A 12,459-nucleotide genomic window follows, 5' to 3' on the forward strand; every position below is an offset into this window, starting at 1 on the left:
TGAGCACCATGTCACTTCTCCTCCATCTTAATCATAATCACCAACTCAAATAGCCCTACATATGCTCAAACTCAAGTTTGAGCCTCCATGGTAATCTGATCTACACACACACATATAGTAGGTCGCCAAATTTGTTCTTTTCTTTGTAACACATAGCCTACACTTCCATACATAGTCATGATTGTTTTTTTAGACTTCGGTCTACCACGATTCTTGCACTTGATGATAACTACACATAAAGTTTAAGTTTTAAAAAAATTCTATTTTCATAAGGTTTTTTTTCTTTTTAATTAAAATTTTACTATTCACAGTCTCTACATCCTGTTATTATTTGATTTTTAAAATTGTTGTGTAGGCATGGAGCCACCAAAGAAGACCTTCTACTTAGAGAGTGGTCCACTTGTAAACAAGCCCAAATACAATCCTCCAAACTTAAAGATAGTAAAGAGGTATGACATGAGGCAATGTATAAAGATGACATTCACCTATACTTGACAAAAAATCATGAATAATATGGAGACATGGGGATTATTACAAATGTAGTGGAAGATGCTAGTGATGAAGGTGTCCCTTGTATCACCTTCACTGTGGTTCCAAATACGACAGAGAAGGTAGCTAATGAGATCTTGCTTCCATTCAATGGCTTACATCTTTCTTATATGAAAGGTAGCAAAGATGGATTGGAGAATAGTATTGGGAAGATTGGCCTCAAAATCAATTACTATAATAAGCTTGATCTTGAGAAATACACCCAACTTGTGAAAGGCTTCATGTAGTGGCTACCAAGAGGGGCATTGGAAAGACTCTTAAGGATCATATTGTATCCACTACATCACATCAACCTACCACAAAAGACACACAATTTTAAAAGAATGTTTAAGATACTACATAGAGAAGGTTCCAAAACAAGGAAGGAAGAGATCACTTCAAGAGGCCACTTCAAAGGATTCTAAAAAGACACCCAAAGAGAAAGTTCCAACTCTGTCTCAAAATAAGAGAATACTTCAAGAAGAAGCCAAGAAGCTCATAACCAGCAAAATCCAAAAGGTCTTTCAAAACAAACAACTCAGTAAATCAAAGAAACACACTAACAAAGCGAGTGGTAATGTGCCAGCCTCTACCCCTACAAATGATAACAACGTGCTTGCTTTAGTGCCTGCTAATATGGAAGAGCCAATGGAAATAGAGAATGAGGTCATAGATTTAGATGGAGAGGATTTGGTCCCTTCATCACTTGCTCGACAATCTAAACAAGTAGTGCTCACTTTGGAAAGCCAAAACCAATATTACAAGTTTAGCATGGAAAAAGTGTTCAATATTGATGTATTGAAGTGTAAATGTGCACCCCTTCAATATTTTTATAGGAAGCTCAGTAAGGATTGGTGGGTGAAATTAATAAGATGTGATATGACACTCACCCAAAGCATGAGCATCGTATGATCCAAATACAAACAAGCCACTAGAATATTTGAGCCTCAAAGATGTCTAATGCTTGTTACTGAATCATCTCTGGTCAACATTCAATTAGTGTAGCAAAGGGATTGCAAAATTTAGACAATCAAAAGCTGAAGGTTATGAAGCAAAAGTTTCAGTACCAAAAGGTAAACATCATAGTTAATTGCCCCCCAAAAATAATAACTTTGATCTCCAAGGATACCAACATTTCTATTGTCAAGTCCATGAAAAAGGAGCCATTCTCAAATAAACTCACTCAAGTCCATGCAAAAGGAACCATTCTCAGATCAACTCACTCAAGCAAAGGGGCCAATGGTTGGCATGTGGTCGACCACAAAGGCCCAAACATAGTGTAGATCACCATGATTGGATTGTAAATATTTATCATAATCTTCCAAAAATATTCAAAGTTCTCAATAATTTTATTCTCATAATTATCTTACTAACCACATTTTCATATTATTAATGCATAACTTTATGGAGACAACCAAGCACATGCTTCAAAATGGCTTTTACAAGATAGATTGTCACCTTCTTTTTTGTGAGGATGATATTTTCAAAAATTGGCAATTTATTTTGGATGAATATGCACATGTGAATCTCCCAAACACAAAGGGAGAAATTAGAGCTGTTGTCTCTATTGAGATAAAGTAAAGAGAGAGAGTTCTCAATTGTAGAACTTTATGGAGACAACCGACTCACCGAGCACACACTTCAAAATGGCTTCTACAAGATAGATGGTCACCTTCTTTTTTGTGAAGATGATATTTTCAAAATTTGGTAATTTATTGTGGATGAATATACACATGGGAATCTCCTAGACACAAAGGGAGAACTTAAAGTTGTTGTCTCTATTGATAAAGTAAAGAGAGAGAGAGAGTACTCTCAAGGGTGGCGAATTAATCAAGCTCCAGGCACCTGCTGCGACACTAAGACCAACCTTATTTAGATGTACTGTAGGCCTTTTGCTAGATGAGACCATGTCACTTCAGGGTGATATAATGAAAGGAAAAGTTCTACTAAAAAAAGGAAAAAAACATGGGTGACTTCAAAGACATGGAGGAAGTTATAAAGAAAATGAAAATAGATCATGTCCTCCGGGAGGAAATCATAGCATTCTCCCACGACCTACAACAACGCATAAATATTGGGATGAAATTTGTAACACATACCAGATAGGGGAGAAGGAGTATGATAAATTAGGGCCTTAATCTATGGATTGGGTAAAAGATAGGCTCAATGGTAAAAAAGTCACTCCATCCCTACCAAAGATAGTAATATCTTACTTGCTTTACTTGTTTAGAAAAGCAACTAGTCAGGTTTTTGAAGAGCAAGCACTCCCATGGAGCATTACAATAATTGGCATGGACATCAAAAGATCAAAGAGGTGAACCAAAAAAACCATCCTATTGCTTTTGGTCTAGCAGTATTGGATGCCCACATTCGCAACAAGGGACCAACTTTGGTCTAGCAGTATTGGATGCCCACATTCGCAAGGGACCAACTTTGTGGACTATGACTCTTTCAAAGTTCGCATTGAAGGTTTGAATGACCTCAATACAGAAATCCAATATGTTCTTGTTGTGTTTATAGACTTTGCAAAGATTGGAACACTTCTATAAGTTGTGGGATTACGAGATAGGAAGCTATGACATGGGTAGCTCCAAAAGTTGGACAAGTGGCACCTTGGGAGTTGTAGTTGTGGTTCTTTTCATAAGCAAGGTGGACATGTTTGAGACCATTGATAAGGTTCACCACCACCAATTCCAAAAGGTGTACATTTCATGGAGTTTATCTTTGAGCCAGGAAGAGGAAAAGAAGGTCAAATTTAGTTCTAATATCAAAAATTATGAGCTCATTAGATCTCTTCATGGGACTTTGCACAGAGCACAAATATGTCATTGATGTATTGACTGGAGCAGTTGCACTTGTGGAATGCGTCCTTAAAAGAAGAAAATGTATTGTCATGACTATGGATGATGTTGAGACATGATCATTGGAGGTGACATGCTCCAATCTGGTGGATCAAGATGCATCTCTAACTGAGTGGTGTGAAAAAGTTAGAAAAATTCAAGAAAGAATAGACGGTCCTAACCTTAACAAGGAAGACATTTGCAGGCATAGATGTACTAGAAAATGATGATACAATGTCAAATGAGCAACATAGTGGATGAGGGTGATAATGAATTCCAAGATGAATATAAAGCTCAATCATTGCAAAGAGTATATGCTAAAACAAAAGGTAGATCTAGTCATGTATGCTTTTGTATCAAGTTTTTTTAATCTATATTGGTACCCAAGTTAAAGTCTTTTGTCTTACCTTGTAGGCGAAAATCAAGAGATGGATCAGGTAGAGTCAACTCTTTTAAGCTAAGAAGCAAGTGGGTGAAGGAAGTCATGATCGCCACAAGAAGGCAAAGAAGATGATGAAACAACATCAAGACCAAGAGGTATTAAGCCTATTATACATGAAATGTGTATTATGGGCTACCATACCTCCAAGAGGGAACTCTACACACATTCACCTATTGGACAAGCAGTAGAATACAACTGTTGTGGGGTACTTACCAATGCTTCGAGCTTGTGTCTCTTGAGGCCTCCAAACTCGCGTTTATGCTCCAAACTCCAAGCTCCACCTTCACATTGTCACCGTGGAGTCGCTCATACCATCGCATAGGCCAATGACACTCTCTCTCACTCATACAAGCATAAACACACAATCATGAAAGAGGCACAATGCTAGAATGATCTCACTCCCTCCTCACTCTCTCACAAAGTACAAGGGAAGAGCTCTCAATAGCACAAAGGGGATTGTGTCCTTTTCATTATGAGAAAATACCTTATATACAATTGGCTCTTATTCACACTTGGGTGCCCAAAACTTATTAACTAGACCTTGGGTGGCCAATCTCTCATGCTGTACAACCTTTATAGTGCCTTTACATGACACTTATTAATGTCCTCAATTGAGGATCATGGTGTTAATCCGAATGGAATTAGCATCCCCCCCTTCCTGATGTAGGTTATGTCCTTAGAACCTGTTTACTGAGGTCGGAAGACCTGGTCACCGAACTCATGTCGGTAGAAATTGCGATGGGACTGGAGTTTTCGGAGTGTGCGGCGGAACGCCAAATGGGACTTCCAGAATCCTGTGTCGATCATGTCTTCAAATGTTAGGTGCATATATGCTGGAAGACATCATAGACGGTGGTAATACAGCATGATACCCTTGTCTGATGGCCCTTCGTTCATATCGAACTATAGGTACTGAGCCTCAAATCCATCATAAAGTTCTTTAGGTTGGTCTATGAGAACCACCAATAATTTCATGAACCTTACACTGGCTACGATTTGTAGGATCTGGGATTTTTCGCCAAGCCCTGATCCAATTTAGCATCTTTAAACTCTAGCAATGTCCATCTCCTCTTGATAGGCATGTAGAGTGGATCCACTCGTAGTGTTGGTGGCACACTCATGTAAATGTTGTTGTATTTAGGCAGTGTTAAGAATTCCTTTCTCCATGTAGGTTGCACTTCAAAATTCGGTAGCTGTGGTGCTTCTTCATTTGTGTGGATGGTGGTGTATCCTCCTCTGGTGTCACCTCCTCCATCTTCTGTAACTATAACTGATCATGAAAGTGACCAGGCAAATTTCCAACACATCTGAGAGATGGGGGTTCGCAAGCTTTGTGTGTTTGGCGACATTTTCCCACAATGTTCCCTCTCCTACTAATGGAAGTAATTCCTCTAATTCTAGACGGGTGGCACACGGAGAGGGTATGGTACATAGTGTTGCCGTGTGGGTGTGACTGCAGAATATGCCTCTGGAAGAATCTTGCTAGTAGGATCGAACGGAGTAATCTGCATTAGCACCTTGAACATAAGCTTTGGCTTTAACAGTGGATTGCCTTGTTGTATAAACTCTTCATATTCTATAGCTGTCAAGGAATCCAAAACATTATTGTCAGTGTAAGGCGCAACATTATCAACTAGCGACAGATTACGTACCTCCTGAGGTTGCCGTATTGGAGTTGGGATAGGTGCCAATATCTCCTCATCCAGGGGCAAGAGTGTTAGTGGGGAAATCTAATTTTTGTGGAGAGAAGGAAGTGTATATACATTCACCTTGGGAAGAGTTAGTAGGTGGCGCGCTAGGATAAGGGTTAAGAAGCCTACTTGCGATATTAGAACATACAAGGTAAATGTTTTTGAAAAAGGAAGATGGACCCTCATCTTCGCCTTGACCCGAACTAGGGGGTGGGTGGCTAGGTTTATGCGCTTTGAAAAAGTTTTGAATTTCAGAGATTTCTTTGTTATCAATATATGGGTAATTTATGTGAGTGGCATCAAAATTATAGCTGACGCTGGTGAGCATAGCCTCTAAATGCTTGTGTATATTAGTATACAGCTTGAGTATGCCCACCAAGTGATATAAGGTAGACTCACAAAGATTTAAATATTGGTGAGTATTATATACTTCTAGCCACCCGTGACTAATTACCCATTGATAAGTGTTAGCCACGACCTTGTAGTTGGCAGGTGTCGCTGGTATGCCATCTAGAACAAACAGATCGAGTTTGTCGACACTGTTATCCAAGATGTCTGAATTTTGTAATACACGACACCAGCTATGGAGTTTGAGAACTATAGGATGCAAGGGATAAAAGAAGATATCTTGCAGGTTAGTTAATAGAAGATCCCCCCTTAAAATGCCCATAATGACTATTGGGTCAGCATCTCGTTCAGTATTTTGTTTAATAAGGGTCAATTATCCTAAGCTAATATCTTCAGCTAAGTTGATGTCATATTGAGTAAGGAGAGTGTTATTGTAAATAAAAACAAGGTAATAGTTTGAGAAGGGGCCTGAGGAGTTACTAGCAACTATCCCAATTTCGAGGCGCGCTCAAGGAGGGTACCCAAATCATATGTGGGCTCTAGCCTTGGACTCCTTTCTTGTGTGGCCAGTTGGCGGGCTAGTTCTTGCGTGCGAATATCAACATTGCTGAGCTGGTTGGAAATGGCTGTCTCTCTGATCATCCGCTCAGCATCCAGTTCTTCGAATCTTCTTGTTGCCACTTCTTGTGCTCTTCTGGTAGTAGCTTCTCTTTGATGGGCCTTAGTAATTTGAGTTATTGTTGTGCTGCCAGTCTTTGTGTATCCTATAATTGTGTTTGTAGTTGTGATATTGTCTCTTGGATTCTTTGCTCCTCTGTTTTGTTGGTGATGATTATCTCATTAAGAGCCTTGATTTTTTTCGCATGCGCTTTGTTAGCTTGCTCTCGTTCATGTAGTCCTTATACTTTTTCTTGTTCTTCTTTGAGGTTGGCCATGAGGAGCTCTATTTGTTGTCGAAGCATATCCTCATTATGCTTTGCGCCCTCCTGGTACTCTTGCATTTCCTTGGCATGCCCAGTTGTTAGGTTCTATGTGTGAGTTATCTCCTTTTGTAGTTGCTCCTTTGCTTGCTCCAGCCTTGCATTCAAGTCAGCATTCTCATTGATTTTTTGTACAATGGTTTGACTCAAAACTAAGTTATTGCTCTCCAATTTTGAAAGAGCCAAGATGCGGCAGTGGCTCATCGTCATCCAACCTGCTTCGTTTTTGCTTGGACTGGATGTATCTGGTGAGTGCGGCCTCTTACTAGATTCTCCTGGCTTCTCCAATTCTAGTGGTGCAACTGATGCTTCCTCGTGTTTTGGTCCTTCTAAGGTATGGCCTTTTGTATTTGTTCTTCAGCTCCTTCTGTTGGTATACCCTTGATTTGTGAATCCTTGAGCGGGGAGAGGTCTTTGAATATTAGTTGTGTAGGGCTCGTTGGAGGGGAGAGCTGTTGGTGTTGTTCCTGCACAGTAGGGCTTTGTAGTTTTTCTTGGAGAGCATCTTGGTATGTCTTGATCTTTGATTCCACAACTGCTTCCAATTGTTGAGATTCTATTGGTGACATCCACTAGTAGCCCTCTCATCCTTTTGTCAATCTTCTTTTTTCGATCATTCTTGATTGACTTTATGAGCTATTGTGTTTCCATTAACACTACTTGTCCTTCTTCCACCCTTCCAGTAGATTCTATAGGTTGATTGGGGATTAGGGCTAGTGACAAGCTTTCCTCTGGTTCATTTTTTATTGGCCTCTATGCCACATGGTTAAGTATTTGTGTTAACAGGTATGGGTTGCTGACCTTGGACTGATGTGCCTTGATGTAATTTTCCATTTCTTTATGCATGAAAAAGACCCAATCATCCTCCTTCTCTTCATGAGCTTTTGCTATCTTGTTAAGGCTGACCCTGTTATATCTGTCAACAACTGGTTTGATCTGCATCATTTAACAACATTGTTCTGTAGGCTTTTTCATTGGCTTCATCCTTGATGTTCTCGTACTCCACCCCATTGGAGTTATAAGAATCTCTCTTTAACATCTCCTTGATGGGCATTGTGTCTGTGGGCCTTCACTACCGCCGTGGGGAGCTGTAGAGCTTCTCTGATGAGGTCTTCTATAACTAGCAGTTCTTCCGTGGTGCCATCTACCTTTGTAATTTTGCCTCTTTTTGTCTGCTTGACATAAGTACAGAGACACTCTGCGCAGAGATCGGTGTCGATCACTCTGGGTGTAGCACTGCAGCCATTTTTGTCGAGGTCGACTTTTTCCAGCTTTTCTTTTACTTCCCCATCTTCTAATAGGTGGAGGCACTCCTTACTGTGGCACTGCAGGAGTGATTTTCCCATGTGGTGTAGTGACCTCTTTTCTGATGAGAGTACCCTGGAGGACTGGGCATAAGGGCCCAAGAAGTTGGTCCTTAGCTTACTGCAACTTGGGACCCTAGGCAGTGCTAGCTTGTGTTGGAGGTGGTTGCTCTCGTGACTCAGATTGTGAAATAGACATCTGTGTAACTAGACATGGTCAGTCGAATGACTGGTGGAAGCTACCTTTTTTCTTTTTTCTTTTTTTTTTCTTTTTTTTTAAATTAGTGGTAGTATGTGAGGAAAAGGTTTGTGAGGGTCTTCCGTGAAGTAGCAATCATGAACTTGAAGGCGTGAGTCTTTTTGTGAAAATGTAGGCGTGAAAGACATCACGTGAAGTTTAGGGCCGTGAAAGTCAAAGCGTGAGTGTGGCCGTGAAACAGTAGACGTGAATGTCCCACGTGAAGTTTTAGGGACATGAAGATCTTGTGTGAAACAACAGATGTGAATGTCCCACGTGAAGTTTAGGGACGTGAATGTCTCACGTGAAACAACATACGTGAATGTCCCACGTGAAGTTTGGGGATGCGAACGTCTCACGTGAAGCGTGAAATGGGGACGTGAATGTCCCACGTGAAGTTTGGGGACGTGAATGTCTCACGTGAAGCGTTAAATGTGGGGATGTGAAGATCTTGCGTGAAATAGTAGACGTGACAAACTTTCCGTGAAAATGCAGGCTTGTCTTTTTCGTTTTCTACAACTATGTATGGATGGAGATTTTACTTAGAAAGATGATCATTTTACAGTTTTTTTCATTTTATTGATAATGCATGTCAATCTTTGATCAATCCATGAACATGCATTTATAAAGCAAAAGATTTATTCTAAACACATGTCCTTTTTGGCTCACAAAATATATACATACAAAAGAAAGAAAAAGGGGAAAAAACAACAAAAAAAGCTCCTACCTTGATAAGTCGGGTAGGCGATGTTGGGAGAGCAAGAAGGCGAATGTGCGCAAGCAATTGAAGAAGGAAAACGTAAAATCACCGAGTGTAAAGTGACGAAATCAAGGAAGAAAATCAATTTTATAGCGTAGTCATCGCGGACAGGGCGGCTATGTTAAATGAACAATCCACGTGTCATTTTGTGATTGGTGTCGTAGTTCTTACCGTTTTACGGTGTGAAACACTAAAAAATGGTTCACGTCGTGAAACAGTTTGAGGCATTTCACGGCATGAAACACTAAAATGGTTCACATCATGAAACAGTTTGGGGTACTTCACGGCGTGAAACATTTTTCTGTAATTTTACATAAAGTTTATAAAATCGAATTTCAAACTTTTATGCTCAAACACTCCCACATGCACATGATCATGCATTGCTTTTCTTTTTTTTCTTTTAATTTTACCATGGAAACCAAAGGTTTTCCTTAGCACTTTTAGCCATTTTTTGATGAAATCTTTTTAATTCTAATTGGGAGGTTTTTAGTGTTCCTTCCACCCAATTAAATATTTTTGTTGCAGTGTCTGGTTGTGTATTGCTTATACTTGGGACACCCTTGCTTTTTCCTTCACATATCTTTTTCAATTGTGTATTCACTGTAGGTGTTATTGTTGCTCGAGTCATTTTCAACTCAGGTTGTTGAATTTGCTTCCTTCTCCAACAAGTGCAAGTGTGGGGTTTGCCCTTTTGGGGAGTTGATGTTGAAAGCGCTCACCCTCTTTTGTATATTGATTCAAACCTGTTGTGGTGTTTGTCATAGATTTTCTTTTGGGTAGCCATATTGTTGTATTGCCTTGATAATAGCCTTGTGCTTGCAGTAGGTCCTTTCGGATCCATTGTTGACAACAGTCATGAGGCTTCTGCAAAAGTGCTTGACCTTCTGCCACTTTATCGATGGTGGCAATGGTTGACTTTTGAACTGGGTTCTCTCATGAGAACATTCATCATTCATTGGTTCTTTCCTCGCACATTGACCCTTGGGGTGAATCTTGGGTACCCAGTTATATGTACTCTTGTATGTTGGGTTTTGTGTAGGTAATTTCAACACGCTGGGTGTAGATTCTATTTTTTGAGGTACTGTCTCTACAGCGATTTGTTTGCCTTGATTTGTCAAGGTCCATAATGGTATGGACATGACCCTTTCACTGATGGTTAGCGATGCTATTCTATCTTCCCATTGGATATTGCACTTGTTGGCACAGATCCAGGATCGTCCTAAGATCATCTCCTCTTCCATTGTACCTATACAGGCATTACAAAAACACCTTTCCAACCAAGGGATTATTACTGATGAAAATGTTAACATTTAAATACCCAACGGCCTTTGTGGTTGTTAAGTGCACACTACAAACTTTTGCATCCGTGTGTTCAATGTTTGGTCTCCCTAAGGCTATGCAAGTATCATATGAGATTAGGTTGTGGCTCGAACACTTGTTGCAATGCCCTTGTTTGTTGTGAGTCCCAACTTGAGTCTTGCTGGTTCAATGTTTAGATCCTCTTTGTCCACAAGGGTTATGGACGCCATGTTGACATGAATCAGGTCCTTCTCCATTTTAGCTTTTGCTTGCCTAGCTTTAGCCTTGTCTTGCACTTGCTGGATCTTTTCTTTTACTAATTGTTTTTGTTGTTTTAAGAGGTGTTCTTGGAAGAGCATCTCCTGGGTTAATGGTCCAAAGTGTTTTTTTAGTTTACTCCCATCATTGACATAGCCCTCCATTTTGCCGTCAATTGTCTCTATTCGGACAGACCCTTGAGGTGTGATTTCTGATACGCAGAATGATCCCAGACATTGGTATTTCAGTTTCTTTTTCCTGGTGCTTTCCACACCATACATGAGGACAAGGTCCCCCATTTTTAACTCTTTTTGCTGCTTGAGGTTTCTATCAAACCAATGTTTTCTATGCAACTTTTCAACCATGAGTCTGTGTGATGCTATCAATCGGGTCTCATCCTGTTTTTCCAAGTCAATTAGCCTTTCAACTAATGCATTTTCGGTTAGACATTCTCGTATAGCAATTCTTAAGCTTGGGGGACTAGGTATTCCATGGGCATAACCGCTTCAACACCATAAGCTAGACGGAAAGGAGTATATCCTATTGCCACCTTATATGATGTGCAGTAGGCCCAAAGGGCTGCTGTAAGCTTATGCTCCGAATCTATTCGATTTGCTTCCATAGTTTTCGTCAGGATGGTACACAAAATCTTATTGGTACTTTCTACTTGACCATTTGCTTGTGGGTAGTATGGTGACAATTTACGATGGATTACCAAGAATCCTGCAAGCGATTGATTAATCACCTCATTAATGGTATGCGAGCCGCGATCACTCACCAATTCTAATGGGCAACCAAATCGTGATATGATTTGCTCATATACAAATTTCATAGTTATTCGCGCATTAGCTTTCTTTGAAGTTCTGGCTTCCGCCCACTTCGTGAAATAATCTGTGGCTACGATTATGTAGCGGGCTTGTGTGATGGATGAGCCACTGAACTAATCGGCCCCACAAAATCTATTCCCCATTTCTCAAATGGTTGCTTGACAATGATGGGGGTTAGTGGCATCTTGTCACTTTTTTGTGGGACAGCAAAACGTTGGCATTCTTTGCATCTTTTGACAAACTCTATGGCATCCCCGAATAACGTAGGCTACTAGAGTCAGCTTGGAGCACCTTTCGAGCTGTAATCTCTCTAGCAAAATGCCTGCCTGCTATCCCAGAATGAGACTCTTCTAGTATGGTCACAAATTCATCCTATCTTACGCACCACCTGAGCACATTGTCTTTGCCCAGTTTATACAATTCTCCGGCAATCAATTGATATGGTGCCGCAAGCTTGATAAGCCTCCACATCTTATCTTTGTTTAAGGGTACATCCTGCGGAAAGCCATAAGCCAAATACTCTGAGATCTCATCACTCCACTTAGGTACCATATCCAATTTGAATAGACAAGTATCAAGAAGGTCATCGTCAATGCCAGTTTGCTGGTTCTCCATTTGGAACTCTGGATAGGTGGTCGGCCAACACATGCTATTTTCCCTTCCTTACCATGTGACAGTAAAGTCAAATTCCAACAACAATAGTAGCTAACGTGTGATTCTTCCTATGGTGCAAGGTTTATTCACTAGATATAGATGAACTTGTTAGCCAAGAGATAATGTCGATATTTCTTGACTGCGTAGACCATGGCCAATCCTTCTCTTTTGGTAGTGGTGTAGTTCACCTCTGCATCATTCAATTGATGCAAAGCAAATTGGATAGTCTAATTTGAACTCACCGGGTTGGGCTAGCATGCAACCAATTGCAAAATTTGATGCATCGATGT

This window comes from Cibotium barometz, chromosome 53 (assembly GCF_041138505.1).
Source record: "Cibotium barometz isolate CiBa-2024 chromosome 53, ASM4113850v1, whole genome shotgun sequence".
NCBI lineage: Eukaryota > Viridiplantae > Streptophyta > Polypodiopsida > Cyatheales > Cibotiaceae > Cibotium > Cibotium barometz.